Source organism: Lactuca sativa, chromosome 3 (genome assembly GCF_002870075.4).
Source record: "Lactuca sativa cultivar Salinas chromosome 3, Lsat_Salinas_v11, whole genome shotgun sequence".
Lineage (NCBI taxonomy): Eukaryota > Viridiplantae > Streptophyta > Magnoliopsida > Asterales > Asteraceae > Lactuca > Lactuca sativa.
Window position 1 is genome coordinate 324,089,735 of NC_056625.2, and position 10,723 is coordinate 324,100,457.

Genomic DNA, 10,723 nt, shown 5'->3' on the forward strand with positions numbered 1-10,723 from the left:
GGGCACAGAATATGTCAACACGATAGGTTATAAACCTCAAGTCGTGTGCTAGTGAAGAACTTTAGGTTTTATTCTTGATTAGTTCTTGAGACTTTCAAGACCTTTAAGACTCCCACTGTCCTCTTGACATATAAGACTCCCTTGTCAAACATCCAAGAGATAGTGCGGATTCTAATCAACACAAACACTTCACACAATTGGCCTAAGTTGGTCTTTGTTTTATCCAAAACATCACAACTTACCAATTTCAAATGTACAAGAGTAGAAAACTTTTACTCTTACATTTGACAAGTGTTTTAAACCTTCTTTAAGACATGTCACTCAAATTACAATCTTAGAGTATGAATCTAAGACTTGTATTGGAACGAAGTATGACTCATCTTCTTGATTTAACCATTTCAACAATTCAAGTTCCTCTTCTTAGTCATAAGAATGCACTAAGATTTCCTTAGAGAACTAATTTTGATATGGTTTCTTAATCATTAAGATGAACACAAAAACTGATACTAAAGTACTCTCCCATCTTTTCAGATTTGAGAAACTTTTATCCTTTTGCCTAATTTGATTCTTCTTATTCGCTCTGACATGCATTGGAACCTTTTCCAATGTCTCAGAGTTAAACTTAAGCTTGTAAGTATAATCATGTTTACTGAGCTTTAGTAAACTATGACGAATTTTTGTGGTGGACTTAATCAGTGCACAAGAATGTGTAGTCGATCCCTTAGTCCTTCACTTGACTCACACATCCATGTGAACAAGTAATTAGTCTTAATTTTCCAATACTTGAAAGTTCTCATTCATCATGCTATACAACTTGCATGATTCCAAGTTCCGGTCTAATTGAAACTTGGGTGATGAAAATCTTTCCTTATTTGGTAAATTTAGACATTACCACAAATGAAAGAATCAATTTCATATTTCCACTCTTGCTATTAATGGAATCATATAAGCAACAATTTTTCCTCAAATGCCAATGTAAGGATATTTTAAAATAAATAAAATCAAAAATTTTCTTTTATTTTAAAACTTTGCGGAAAAACTTATCCTTACAATCCATATGAAAACTTGTTGTTATCTATTCCTAAGCAATGTCTCATAACTCCTAAGAAGTAGCTCAAGAATCTGATCTTCAAGCTACACGATAGAAATCCATCTACGCGATCAGATTCAACATATTCTTGTTGGGTTTTGAGCAATGTAACACTTCATAAGTGTGCATGCAACCCTAATAAACCTTGGATCTATGTTTGTCTAAATACATGCAAAATAATAATTTTCCAATGTCGATAACCTATCTAACATGGCATGGGGTACTTATACACATAAAAGTATTAGATGAGATTACATATCTTTTGATGATGAGTTCAATTCCTAAGGAGTTTAGGGCCAAGCACCAATAGTGTGAATGCCTCAAATGGAATCACAAATCACCACAAACACTTGGAAAACTTTGAGAGAGTGTATACACACATAGAAATCGGCCACACCTAAGTCTCACACAACTAGTGCCACTAGTGGCTATTTCATGCAACATAAGAATGCTTATATAGTGTACATGATTAGGGTGAAACCCTAATAACCCATGACCTTTCCTTTTCCAAGGATCCATGGGTTAAAAGCTCCATGGATCATCCATGGACTTCCATATAAGCCTAGCCCATTAACTAATGAGTATTAGCCCACACCATATAAAACAATAGCCCATAATTTAATTAGTTTTCCTTTTAATCTCTAAATTAATTCATAATTAATTTAAGACTAAGACTAATTAAATAACATGAATTCATATTAATATATTATAACTTATAATATATTAATAAACATATGTGTATAACTCTCATAAAATTATCCATAAATAGTTTGGATGAAATGCAACCCAAATGGACCATGTCGGGTTGGGTCAAGTATATACCAAATAAGTTATGGACTTAGACACCTTATCCAACAGACTCCCACTTGGATAAGTCTAATAACTATATTTGTGTATGTTACTTCAGGAACCAACCAGCAATCGTAGCTCTCGAAAACTCTGTTGAACTATGAAGCGCCATTTTAGATAAGTGATCATATAATCCTCTGTTCTCATGATATCAGCCGGACAAATACATGGAACAACGCCATACTTATTGTCCAGCAGTTTGTTTCCCGATTTCCGATTTATTTGACAAAGAACTTAATCGAACACATCAATTTAGTTCTGACCGGCCGGTACATAGGTCACAACAAAATCAACGAGGGGCCCAGATATCGCTTCTATTTCTAGAAGGAACAGATAAACTTCGACTCATATGCTTGTTCTACTACTTGTTGAATTATACACAAAGGCACGTTTTATAACATCAAGTTACTGATGCGTTTACGTGCAATCAATGCATAACCAACTCATAGGTAACAACTCATATCTCTAGGTTTGAAGATTTATATGATATTACCATCTCACGATCACTCGAGATAAATTCCATGAAGTGATACAAGTGAGCGTGGGTTTATTCCAATACTCATAACTTATGAGCACTCATGAATGTTGTAACAACCATTGCTATGACTAAACCCATTTAGCCATCTACAAACTCGATTCATGACAGTCTTGATTCATACCTACTTCCAACATATAAACGACTGTGGAGTGTTTAAATAACTTAGTCATTCGGAAAGAATAACCTAGCTATTTAGGAAGTCAAAACATGCAAAGTGAAACACAATAATAATCGAATCCAATATGGTCTCAGAACCCTTTTGAATATAAATAGAACCACTTTTTATTTATCACCATATTGATTACACATTATTCATTGTATAATGTTTCAAACAATCAACTTAAGACTTGAATAAAAACAACAGTCGTTCCATGCTCCTAGCATGTACACTTTGTTTTTCTAAACAATAGTTATGCCATACTCCACGTATGCACACTATGTTTGTCTATGATCCTTACATTGTGATGTAGATCAATTGAACATGATTCCAATGATACTCATTTCACAATCCCAAATCCTTATTGTAAATGTGAGAATCCCCGATTCCTATCATTTACCAAAAAAATCTGTTAGATTTTAAACTTTTATGCAATGTTCCTCTTGTAATGATTATGCACAAAGTCACCAAAACCTTGTCACCAGTCATTACAGAGTATTCCAGAGAAGTTCAACCTCTATGGAACGGAAGTCTCATATTCAAAGTACATTGCTTTGAACATCCTTCTTGCATTAAGGTTTTCTAATCTTACATAGATTGAATAACTTCCACCTATGGAGACATTTCCATAGTCCCATTTTGACTATCACTTCCGAACAAGAGTTACTTCTTTTCAGAACATGTCAATACGGTCCTTTCCGACAACTTACATCATACTTCCAACTTTCCCTGAGCAACCAATCTTTGGCGAACCTCATATTGTCCTCGACAATTGCTTAATCACTTTAGTCATATACAGTTCTAGACTTTTCCCTTCTAAATGCCCTGAGCATTTGGAAAATTTAGAAAGGATGAATATTATAACACATGAAATCGATCCTATATCCGAAGCATATGGGACACGATTCATGATGTCTCACATAAAGACATGATACTAGACCAGTCTTTTGCTACAATATTTTTTATTTGCCATGTTTTCAAAATTTAACTATGAAGAGGGATGCCGTAGTCATAATTGAATTTTGAGAACGCAATATATATAGAATTTCCTTAAGTCGAACCATTCAGACATAAAATTCATATATATGTCCTTGACTAAAGATGATTAAAATCTCAATCTAAGCTTCTAGAATTGAAATGAAGTATAATTTCCTCTCCCTTAATTATAGCAAAACGACTTTTTCAACCCCTGCAACTTCATGAATTGAAACTTTTGTTTTTCTATAATTAACATTGCTAGCTTGCAATACTAATCATAATTATCATGCTCCCACTAACATGATGATTATTAGCAAAACACTTATGCTCCCACTAGCTCTGACATATTTCCAAAAATTTGCTGGACTTCTGAAATTTAGATTCATACACCCTTTCTTGGATAGCCTACATGTGTGTCTAAACAATTTTCAGGAACTATGAAAAGGGATGTCGTAATCATAGTCTCAATTTCTTAGACCTTTTCCATTTCTCACAAGTCCATGTTAGTGTGCCAGTTAACCACACACGCTCCACTAACGACTTTTGAAAATGCAAATAACACAATTGATATCTACCTAAAATCTACTTAGTGAAAGCGTTTCCTCACCATCATTTTCGTGAATCGGAGAGAAACCTTATGACACTTAGATTTTATAGTGTATGAGTTCCTATCCATGTGAATTTGTCAAAACCATAATCACAAGATAAGGTTAGTGACAAATTCAGCCTTACATGGATTAAACTTGTTCAATCTTAGTTTCTTGTCACCTTGGTAGCACAAGGCCCACCAATGCTTCGAAGTTGAACTCTGATAACTCACATGCAAATTCAACTTATTTGAAGTAGGTACAGAAATAAGAATTATGTCAACACGATAGGTTGCAAACCTTAAGTCGTGTGCTAGTGATAAATTACAGGTTTTACTCTTGATTAAATCTTGAAACTCTTTCAGGATCTTTAAGGCTCCCACTGTCCCCTTGACATACAAGTTTCCCCAGTCAAGAACCATTCCTTGACAAAACAAATATTCAAGGGACAATGCAGATTATTATCAAGACTAACACTTCACACAATTGGTCTTAGTTGGTCTTTGTCTCATCCAAGACATCACAACTTACCAATCTCAAATGTACAAGAGTAGAAAACATTTTACTCTTACATTTGACTAGTGTTAATAAATCTTCCTTTATGTCACTCAAAGTTACAATCTTGGAGTATGACTCTAAGAATTGTTTTGGAATGAAGTATGACTCATCGTCTTGATTTGAACCAATCCAACAATTCATGACCTCTCTTCTTAGCCATAACAATGCACTAAGACGTCCTTAGAGCATGAATTTGTGATATGGTTTCATAATCATTAAGATGATCATGAAATACGATACTAAAGTACTCTCCCATCCTTTCAGATTTGAGAAACTTTTATCTTTTTGCCTAATTTGATTCTTCTCATTTGTTTTGTCATACATTGTAACCTTTCCAATGTTATAGAATTATACTTAACCTCATAAATATAATCATATTTACTAATCTTTAGTAAATCACGACAAATCAATCTTTGTGGTGGACCTTGACCAGCACACACCCAGTGTACCTAATTCCTTAGTCCTTCAATTGACTCACATATACATGTGATCAAAGAATTAGTCTTAATTTTCAAAGATGAAAATTCTCATTCATCATACAATACAACTTGTATGATTCCAAGTTTCTGTCCAATTGAAACTTGGGTGATGAAAAACTTTCTTCATTTGGTAAATTCATACACTACCACAAATGAAAGAAATAAATCCACTTTCCAATATTGCTATTACTGGAAACATATAAGCAACAATTTTCCACAGATGCCATTGTAAGGATATTTTTAAAATAAATAAAATTAAAACCCTTTTTTTCTTTTATTTTAAAACTTTGCGGAAAAATTTATCCTTACAATCCACATGAAAACCTTGTTGTTATCTATTCATAAGCAATATATTATAACTCTTAAGCAACAGCTCAAAATTCTGATTGCCGAACCATGTGATCGAAACCCACCTTTGCAATCAGAATCAACATATACTTACTCTAAGCTTCCTATCTTTTCTTTGATTCTTAAAAAAAAAAACAACAGCATGTGACCCATTCACATTATGTAATAAGAATCTCCAAATAGGAACTTAATAGAGTTAGACAGTGGACTTTACCCGAAGTAGAGTCAAACCTCTTGACTTGATCAACCTTATGACCTCTCAGGTGAATATGGCAGCTTCGCAATCAGTGCCCCTTCCTTTGGCAACAAAACATATGGACCCTTTGGTAATGGCACATGAGACTATCTCAAAATTTGCCTTTCTCTTTACTATTTGGTCAACCGAGTTGACTATAGCCGATCCCTTTCCATTGGGAAGAGAAATCCTTTTCTAGATATCCAATGCTACCGTTGTCAATGTCCATGTAGACTTGGGAAGTTGTTCTTTTAATCAAATTATCTTTACTGGTGTTCCAAATCATTGCTGATTCCACAACACCAAGCAAATAGATAACATCATTAAGGGTCATGTCATAGTCTGTCTCATAGTAGTCCCAAAGAGACTCACTATGTTACTAAGAAAGTGATTGAACATCCAACTTTCAGGAGACTTTGACACCCAACTCTCCTGGCTTGTCAATATGTGACTTTATCTCCAAGATGTAAGAACACATAGACTATGCTTGCCAATAGGGATTGAGTGACTTTAAACTTTTCAAGAACTTGTGGGTGAGGGAGAATAATTGGAGGAGGTGGAGGAAGTGAAGCATGATGTTGAGGTACACCATCTTCAAGAGATTTGGGAAGATCATAGTTGTCTGAACCAGACATCTATGATGGGAGAAAATCAAGTTAGTTGATTCAAAGTCCTTAATATAACACCCAATATGAAATATTAAGGCTAGGACCCAACACAATATTTTATAATTTGGAAGAGGGATGCCGTAATCCAAGCTATAAAATATTTGAAGGTAGGCGAATGACGATTCACCAATTTCCACCATAAAAAACGAAATAATTTATTAGGTTTTAATTGGATTTGAAATTCCTAGATCTTTTGAGATTCATTGAACTTTTCAATGGCATGTTTCAATCTCGAGTGTGCCCTCTCAAATTTTGTGACTGGGATGCCGAGGATCACAAAACAAGGTGTGAATAACCATACCAATTCACTTGGTACCCTTAATATTATCACCTAATCAATGTGCCGGTTAACCACACACGCTCCATTGATCTATGACAAACATTAAGTCACCCTTCGTGATCCTTACTAGTCCAAGTTAGTGTGCCGATTAACCACACACGCTCCACCAACGACTTGGTAAGGTACAAAGTGTGAATTCCATGGGCTAGCACCAAATTCACATTTTTCCTAAAGTAACTAAGATTGGGAATTAAATAAAAAATATTTAGTTACTTTATAATAATCATTATACTTTTAATGAGGATTTAAAGTCATTGTCCTACCCGTTCGGCTAACGACCCTCCACCAGTCAAGCAAGCAGTGGGTGAGAGTGGACACCCATTAAGTCGCCATTTTATAGGCAACAACCTTATACCCACCTTATAGACCGACTTCGTGAATGAGGCCTACTAATGGTAAAACGACTTGTTCTTATACATATATATAATAATTAACCATTAATCTTATAATAGTATAAGGGTAGAATTTTAACTTTTAAAACTTCTAAGGGTTGGAATTAAAGTTTATTAAAGTGTGTGAAACTTTACAAATTCCAAAACTTGAGGGCAAGTTTTGAACAATTCAAAAACTTTTGGATATTCATAACTTATAAGTTTTAATTAAGTGTTTTAAAGCTTTTAATGAAGAGTCTCTTGGAAATCCATAACTTGAGGACAAATTATGGAGTCCATAAAACATTTATGGGAAAAAACTCTTCAAGAAAATGTAACCTACAACTTCTTAAAAAACATTTAAAAGAAAAACTCTTGGAATTCCATAACTTGAGGACAAATTATGAATTCCATTAAAGCACATAAAGATCAAGAATTAACTAACAAACAATTTGCAAATAATTCCTATGATCTAACAAAACTCATATGAACATGAACATCCACATCAACAATTTCAAGAATCATATGAACACATAAATTTGAAATTTTGATTATAACTTTGAAATTAGTCCACCATCATCATTACCACATCAAAAACAGGTTTTATAAGATCAAAACATTTTAAGGTAATGATTCTAGACCAATTCCAGCACCAAAACTTGAAGATATGTTGTCTGGGATTCCAACTCGTCGAGTGCATGAACCAACTCGCCGAGTTGGATGAATTTTGTCTTGGAATCATCGAGTCCCTTCATGGACTCGGCAAGTCTGCTGTGCAGACAGCACATAAACTTCGATTTTCAGCAATTTGCATCAAGTATTCAAGAAAACAAGCCTAGGCTCTGATACCACTGTTGGGTTTTGAGAAATCTAACACTTCCTAAGTGTGCATGCAACCCTAATAAACCTTGGATCTATGTTTGTCTAAATACATGCAAAATAATAATTTTCCAAGGTTCATAACCTATCTAACATGGCATGGGGTACTTATAAACATAAAAGTATTAGATGAGATTACATACCTTTTGATGATGAGTTCAATTCCTAAGGAGTTTGAGGGCCAAGCACCAATAGTGTGAATGCCTCAAATGGAATCACAAATCACCACAAACACTTGGAAAACTTTGAGAGAGTGTATACACACATAGAAATCGGCTACACCTAAGTCTCACACAACTAGTGCCACTAGTGGCTATTTCATGCAACATAAGCATGCTTATATAGTGTACATGATTAGGGTGAAACCCTAATAACCCATCACCTTTCCTTTTCCAAGGATCCATGGATTAAAAGCTCCATGGATCATCCATGGACTTCCATATAAGCCTAGCCCATTAACTAATGAGTATTAGCCCACACCATATAAAACAATAGCCCACAATTTAATTAGTTTTCCTTTTAATCTCTAAATTAATTCATAATTAATTTAAGACTAAGAATAATTAAATAACATGACTTCATATTAATATATTATAACTTATAATATATTAATAAACATATGTATATAACTCTCATAAAATTATCCATAAATAGTTTGGATGAAATGCAACCCAAATGGACCATGCCGGGTCGGGTCAAGTATATACCAAATAAGTTATGGACTTAGACACCTTATCAACAATTCTTTCTTTAAGTTTCTTTACTTTTATTTGATTCTTAAAACATCAACATGTAACCCAGTCACATCATGTATCAAGAATCTCATATTAGAAACTTAGCAGAGTTAGATAGTGGACTTTACCTGAAGTAGATTCAACCTGATTGACTTCAACATCCTTAGGTAAATTTGGCAGATTCGTAACCAATATCCCTTCCTTTGGAAATATAAACATATGGACCCTTTGATAATGGTACACGAGACTATCACAGACTTAGCTTTTCTCTTTACCATTTGGTCAACCGAGTTGACTATGGCCGATCCCTTTCCATTGGGAAGAGAATGCTTTTCTGGATTTCCTGTGTCACTATTGTCAGTGTCCATCAAGTTTTAAGGAAGTTGATCTTAACAAATAGATAAGATCATTAAGGGTCTTATCATAGTCTGTTTCATAGGTGTCCCAAAGGAACTCACTATGTGACTTAGAAAGTGATTGAACCACCAACTTTCTCAAGACTTTGACACCCAACTCTCCCGGCTTGTCAATATGTGACTACATCTCCAAGATGTGACCACACCTAGACCTTGCCTTCTCAATAGGTCCTGAGTGACCTTAAGCTTTTCAAGAACTTATGGGTTAGGGAGAATAATTTGAAGAGGTGAAGAAGTATGATATCCATGGGACATCATCTTCATTAGGAAAGCTTGTTTCAAGAGATTTGGGAAGATCATAAATGTCTAAACCAGACATCTTTTGGGAGATATTCAAGATAGTTGATCTTAAGTCCCTAATATGACACCCAATATGAAATATTAAGGCTAGGACCCAACAAACTATTTTATAACTTAGAAGAGGTATGCCGTAATCCAAGCTATAAAATATTTGAAGGTAGGTGAATGGCGATTCACCAATTTCCACCAAGATAAGAGAAATGAATTATTAGGTTTTAATTTGTTTTGAAACTCCTAGATGTTTGAGATTCATTGAACTGTTCAATGGCATGTTTCAATCTCGAGTGTGCCCTTTCGGTTTTGTGACTGGGATGCCGAGGATCACAAAACAAGGTGTGAAGTAACCATGCAAATTACTTGGTACCCTTAAGTGTTTACCCCTCAATCGATGTGCCGGTTAACCACACACGCTCCATCAATACTATGATAAACATTAAGTTACCCTTTACCTACCTTGTTAAATACGAGTTAGTGTGTCGGTTAACCACACACGCTCCACTAACCGACTTAAACAAAGTGCAAAGTGTAATTTCATGGATTAGCACCTTATTCACATTTTCCTAAGTAACTAAGATTGGGTATTATTAAGAGTTTAGTTACTTAGTATTATCATTAATACTTTTAATGAAGGGAGAATTCTAGTCCTGTCAAACCCGTTCGGCTAACGACCCTCCACCAGTCAAGCAAGCGGTGGGAGAGAGTGGACACCCATTAAGTTGCTATTTTATAGGCAACAACCTTATACCCACCTTATAGACCGGCTTCGTGAATGAGGCGTACTAGCGGTAAGACTGACTTTACTCTTATACATACATACATATATATATATATACATACATATATATATATATATATATATATATATATATATATATATATATATATATTATTAACTTATAATATTATAAAGTGTAAGGGTTGAATTTTAACTTTTAAAATTCTAAGGGCTAACCTGGAATTAAAGTATTCATAAGAGAAAACTTTACAAATTCCAAAACTTGAGGGCAAGTTTTGAAACTATTCAAAACTAATTAATTCCATAACTTATGTGTTTAAAGTAGTTTTAATCCAAAAACTCTTCAAGTTCCATGACTTGAGGACAAGTTATGGAAGACTTTAAACTAATAAAAGAATTAACTTTTCTTTATTTAATAACTTATGGAATTAATTAAGGTTACACTTATTTATTTATTTAT